Source organism: Vicia villosa, linkage group LG5, assembly GCF_029867415.1.
Source record: "Vicia villosa cultivar HV-30 ecotype Madison, WI linkage group LG5, Vvil1.0, whole genome shotgun sequence".
NCBI lineage: Eukaryota > Viridiplantae > Streptophyta > Magnoliopsida > Fabales > Fabaceae > Vicia > Vicia villosa.
The window spans coordinates 124,753,551-124,760,393 of record NC_081184.1 but is presented as its reverse complement, the minus strand read 5'-3'; positions in this window follow the sequence as shown (position 1 = coordinate 124,760,393).

Genomic DNA, 6,843 nt, shown 5'->3' with positions numbered 1-6,843 from the left:
ATTCGTCGACAACATATTCTACTCAATTTTGTTTCAAACCATCGCGGTAGTAGGTAGCCTTATTCGACAAGTTTCACGCTTCCTTAACCGGCTTCACAATATCTCCTCATAGGATAAATCTACTGTATTTATAACTCTCCCATAATGTAGAACATAATCTCTCCTCTTCATAGGTTCAAACGGCACGTTAATCCAACACTCAGAACTCAAGATATGAATTTTCCAATCGTTGTCTGAAAATCCAACACCGACATCATGCACCGACACTCTCTATACGGTATTCTCAATTCTCTTCAAATGGTATATTCAATTCTTAAAATCACTTCTCAACAACCTTCTAATCATTCCTTCAATCCGTTCAACACTGACACTGACATCCCGTGCAGTACCAATAAACAAGTCTAGTTATAAGAACAAGAGTAACCGCAACTTCGCCTCCTTCCAACGTCATTCTGTCACAATTAATTATGTTACAGCTGCTGCAACTATTTTTATAACAAAGTTCATCTCGTTAGCTTTCCGACGCTTCAAACGGAACTCAATTCGGATGTCCAGAACTCCAGTTATGAATTTTCGAAGTTCTGCAGCTATTCAGCAATTTTCCTGCGTTTTTCTTACGAAAATCTCACTCAAAAACTCATTCTCTTCAACTCGACCACATTCCAAACAGCCCCTTATCATATCTCTTCACTTCCAAACATTCTTATGACTTGAGCAACACATCCCATCGTCGAAGTGCGATTTCTGAAACATTACAACATCAATCCTCTTTGCAACTTGCAGCTGAATCTCTTCCGAGGTGTAAGGCTACACAACTGACAACTTCGCAGCACACCAGCAGAGCTGACACATTGCAACTCTCTAATTTTCCCCTCCTCCAAATAATCATCAATTACCTCTAATCATCTTCTTTCAAGATGTTCCAACTCAATTACCAGTCAAGTCTTAATTCCAAGTCACCTTCAATTCGGGAAACAACAAACTCCAACAACGATTGCACTGTTGCCAACAACAGCCTACTGAATCAATCGTCTTATAACTGAAACATAACTGAGAAGCGAAGCTTCTCCCCCACCTGTTTCAATCCCACACCTGCAACAAACAACCAAGTACCGACAGTGATTCACTCACATATCGCGTACCAAGGAATAAAACGCCGACAGTATTCAACTGTCGTGCAACTCAACTGACTCGACAATTGGCCGGACGGACTGACCTGCTCTGATACCACTATTGTAACACCCTTCTAAACCCCGTGGAAATTAATAAAATAATTCAGAGTAAAACATGAAAACAAGGGTGCCACAATTCAATTTAAAACAAATTATCATAAATCAATTGTCATGCTTCACTTAGGGGCAACTCATCCATTTAACAAAATCATGTTTCTACACAACGGAACATTAATCAACGGATAAGCATAACATCATCTATGCAATATCTCACAAAATTACTCCAATAACAACAAAATAAAGTATCATCATCAACTCTAAACTAGCGTTCCCCCAGTGTTACAATATCAGAGCATGACACCGACGCTATACTAAACGAACTAACTCATGAGCTAATCCTCACCGAGTCAAAAGCCGCTATCCTCAATCTGAAAATATCAACAGTAAGGGTGAGTCTCATTCACAATTAACAAATGTTATCGAATCATAAACAATAACACATCATAGTCACATTATTCATCCAATTTCATTATATTCAGATTGTCAGGAAGTACTCATCAACATACAACAACAAATAGAATACATTACCAAGAGACAACACCATAATTCATCCAAACAATTCATAACCATTATACAATCATCACATATTATAACATTGGACAATCTTCCATTCATGTTATAATAACACAAGTAGCCTAATGCAAATGCAACTATATGCATGTGGTACCAAAATCTGGGATAACCCATCTCACCGATCCACCATCGTCAAGGATACGGCAACACCCACTCACTAATTCCACACAATGGGAATTAGCTACCACTGATCCACCATCGTCAAGGATCAGCCACATAATGATTATGAATGCATGTATCAACCATAACATGCTCATCACCCACATAAATCAACCAAATGTCATAATCATCAACCACCACAATAATCAATAGCCATACACAGTTATGCTATTTCTCAACCATAATAAAATACATATTTTACATCAACAATATATGTATAACAAACACCAATTACAACCACAACATCATAACAGGTAAATCATTCATTATACAGTGCAACAACAATAACACCCCTCACAATCGTGTACCAAGTACAACAAAGCAACTCATCAACGACAGAGTATTTACCTCATCATTCATCAAAACACATGATAACCATATTTACCATGAACAACACCCATTTGCACAATTAATAGAAGCAGCCACATTATCACAACATACATCATTGCACATATTCAATTATGCACACCACAACCATTGCACCTCATCAACTATGCAAAACCAGGATAAACCACATTTGAAGAAAATGATACTTTTAAAACTAAAATCAAGTTATTATTGTTTTATTCATTTCATATGGTAGAGCATTCAATTTAAGGAACAACGTCCAAAACGGCGTCTAAAACGGACTTACGGTTTGAAAGTTACACATCTTTAACTTTTTACAAGAAAACAATTATCGCTACAGCACGCGGCGCCACACCTAGTCCGCAGCGCGTAACGAATAGAAACACGCCTTCGCGGCGCAAACAAAGGTTCGCGGCGCGGAACGAGAAAATCACTACGCCTTCGCGGCGCGCACCCACCTTCGCAGCGCGAACTGGCAAAAGTCAGAGCCTTCATCGCATTTTACAGCATTACGAGATTTACCCCAAAATCCCCAAAAATCAAACCAAGTTATGTCATGAACCTCAAATACCACCATATCAGCCACATACATGTTATAACACAATTATAACACACAAAGAGGATCATTCAATCATCATAACAATCATATAATCATACAATTCATCAAATCATACAATTCCCCTCAAAATCGTCCCAAAACCCCAATCCATCATATAACCAATTGACACAAACAATGCTTCTAAATCAGTCCTTCTAAATCAGTCCTATTATCTAGCTCAATTGGTAGCAGGAATTGCTATGAATATGTACTTAACCCCTAGGTACATGGTTCGATTCCTGCGGGAGGCAAAAACAATATTTCCTAGGCAGCCAATAAGCGGACCTAGGGGGGATTATTGATTAAGCCGGTAACATGCTCGGTTGGCCGACACGGTTGATGCGTGCAGCGGATATCGGGGTGTTACCAGCTGCTCCACGTACACGTTCTCCGTTAACTTCCCGTGAAGGAAAGCTGATTTCACGTCCAGCTGAAACACACACTATCTTCTTTGTGCTGCAAGTGCTAAAATCATTCGAACCGTGTCCATGCGAGCTACGGGAGCATATACTTCTTCATAATCAACTCCATATTCCTGAGCATACCCTTTTGCGACCAAGCGAGCCTTTTGTTTATCCACTTCTCCGAGCTCATTCAATTTTGTTTTGTACACCCATTTAACTCCTATTCTTTTAGCTCATATAGGCAGCTCAATAAGATCCCACGTTCCATTCTTCTCAATTGATCTCATTTCGACATCCATGGCTGTTCTCCATTTCTCCTCCTTTACTGCTTCGTCAAATGAAATTGGATCAGAATGAATGGCACTAGAAAACAAGGCTAAGTGAGTTTGTACCTCTTCCCCTTCATCTGAAAGACCCTCACTAGAGACAAAATCACTCAAATATGTTGGTGCTCTTCTAACTCGGCGTGTTATCAGAGGAGTCACTTCATTTTCTTCATTGCCATCACTGGATTCATCCCTCACCGGAGAAGCTATGTTTTCTTCTTCACTACCATCGTCAGAATCCTCCACCTCTTCACCGTTGCCATCTTCCCATTCCAAATTAAACGTGTTATCTTCTTCAGATTTCTTCTCCCAATTCCACTGCCTATCTTCTTCAAAGACGACATCGCGACTGATAATAATCCTCTTAGAGGTAGGATCATATAGTCGATATGCCTTTGATTATGCACTTACACCAAAAAATACACAACAACGACTCTTATCTTCAAGATTTGTTCTCCGAGCATCCGGTACGTGAGCATATGCTATACAACCAAAGACTCTCAAGTGCGTAGCTGAAGGTATCACCCCACACCAAGCTTCCTCTGGCGTCGTTTCCTTCACCGATGATGTTGGACATCTATTGAGAACATAGAGTGCCTAGTTTACCGCCTCTGCCCAGAATTTTCTTGGAACATTTTTCTCAACCAATAAGCTCCACACCATATTCATCACGGTTCTATTTTTCCGCTCGGTGACTCCGTTCTGTTGGGGTGTATATGCAGTAGTTAATTTCCTCTTGATTCCATTCATTTTACAATATTCCTTGAACTCGTCTGATGTGAATTCACCTCCACGATTTGTTCTTAAACATTTAATGGACATGCCTGTTTCTTTTTCAACAAGAGCTATAAACATCTTAAAGATAGTGAATGCATCTGACTTACAAGCGAGAAAATACACCCACGCCTTCCTACTGTAGTCATCAATAAAGCAAATGAAATACCTCTTGTTTCCCTCTGAAAACAGAGAAATCGGGCCGCAAATATCAGCATGAACCAGCTCCAATTTTTCTGATGCTCTCCATGTACTTCTCCTTGGGATTACGTATCGATGTTGTTTCCTTTTCAAGCAACTTGTGCACACAATTTCAGCCTCCGGGAAACTTGGCAAGCCTCTCACCATGCTTTTTGTTTGCAAAGTCTTCAACCCTTTGTAGTTGAGATGACCAAATCTTCGGTGCCAGAGGTGAGCCACGTCTTCGGTATCGTCGGTTGTTGCTTGGAAACACTCTTCTTTGCTTTCACTTTTGATTGATTTAGTGCTCGAAAACAACACAAACATTCTATTTTTTGTCATGTTGGTTTGGAATACCAAACCCTTTGTGCGGTGATAAATCCGACACTCATTTGACTGCATTAGTACAGCAAAACCCCTTTCTTGTAGCTGCCCAACAATAAGAAGATTATTCTTCAAATCGGGAACATAATAGACATCCCGTACAAGGTGGTTTACTCCTTTTATTGTCAATCGAACACTTCCTTTTCCGAAAATGTTCATGCTTGCATAATTCCCCAATCTAACCACCTTGTTGAACCCTTCTTCTAACTCACAAAAAAGTGAAGAATCACCACACATGTGATTGCTGCACCCAGAATTAATATACCACATAACATCTCGATCGTCTCCAAGCGTGTCGACATATGCCATTAGCACCATCTCTTCTGATTCCTCCAAGCCAGCATAATTTTCTTGGCACTCGTACTAGAAGTGTCCAAGCTTATGACATTTGTAACACTCAATTGTTTCCTTACTCCTCGGTTGGCTGCCCCTGCGTCTGCGTTGTCCCCGACCTCCTCGAAAAGTAGCCCTTCCTCGCCCTCTTCCACCATAGCTCTCTTCATGAATTACCTTCAAAGCATGTTCCTCTTCTCCACTTACTTTGAATTTTTGCTAATGAACGAGCAGAGAACTTTGCAAGGCATCCACAGATAGTTGATCTATGTCCTTGGCTTCCTCAATGGAACAAAAAGTATAGTTCCATTTCTCAGTGAGGGTTCTCAAAATCTTCTCAACGATCTTGACATCATCCACATCTTCTCCATAATTCCTCATGTCATTTGCAACCGTCATTACTCGACCAAAATAATCAGTGATCGATTCACCTTGCTTCATTGCTAAGACCTCAAAGTCCCGCCATAGACGATTGAGCTGAGCTCTCTTCACTCGAGAATTGCCTCGACACTTCAACTTCATGGAGTCCCAGAGCTTTTTAGATGTCTCCTTCTGTGTGGTCGTCTTCAGAATTGACTTGTCAAGCGACTGAAACAAGTAATTCTTAGCCTTCAAATCCTTCAGCTTCATCTCCTCCAGGTTCTTTATTTGCTCTACCGTCATTCCATCTATACTCTTCGACTCTGTGTAGCTTGATTCAACAGCAACCCAATACTCCTTGGATCGAAGGAGATTCTCCATGACCATGCTCCAATGATCGTAGTCGCCGTCGAACTTCGGAATTGAGGCTGTTGCAAAATTTGCTTCTGAACCTATCTCTTAGGTCACTGCTCTTGATACCAGAATGTTAGATGTAACAGGAACAAAATAGAAGCAAATAGAAGTTCAGGAAATGACTGTTTATTCCTTGTGAAATGCAGTAAAATAAATAGAGAATGAAACGAATGTGCTGTAACAAACTACAGCCCACTTCTAGCTAGAAATAAGGAAACAAACTTGACTAAATCAATTGACAAACTATCCTAAAAACTAGGACTCTTATTTGACTAAAAACTATCGATCTTGGTTGTCTCGTTATTATCTCTTTCAAATCTGGTAGAATTTGGAATTATATGGTTGGTGAAAATGGAGGTTTTGAATGCGGAGAGAGAGAGAGAGAGAGAGAGAGAGAGAGAGAGAGAGAGAGAGAGAGAGAAAAATAGAGGATGGGAATATTTTTATTGAGAAATACTTGCATGGATACGACCTAAATCCATAATTTTAGGAACAACCAATAAGAAGAGAGGGAATTTAAATTTATTTAAATTTTAATTTCGTTTTTAATTGGCATCATGGGGGTGGTTGAGATAATAGAGGAGAGAGATAATTTTATTTTATTTTGTAATTAATAAAAAAATTGTGATTGGTTGTGTGTAAGTACAGGTGTTATGGTTGTGTCCATGTAAGTATTTTTCGTTTTTATTTAATATTGATAACAACACTTTCAAGATATTTACGCAATTACCAGGTGTCATACCCCAAAATTTGCCCGT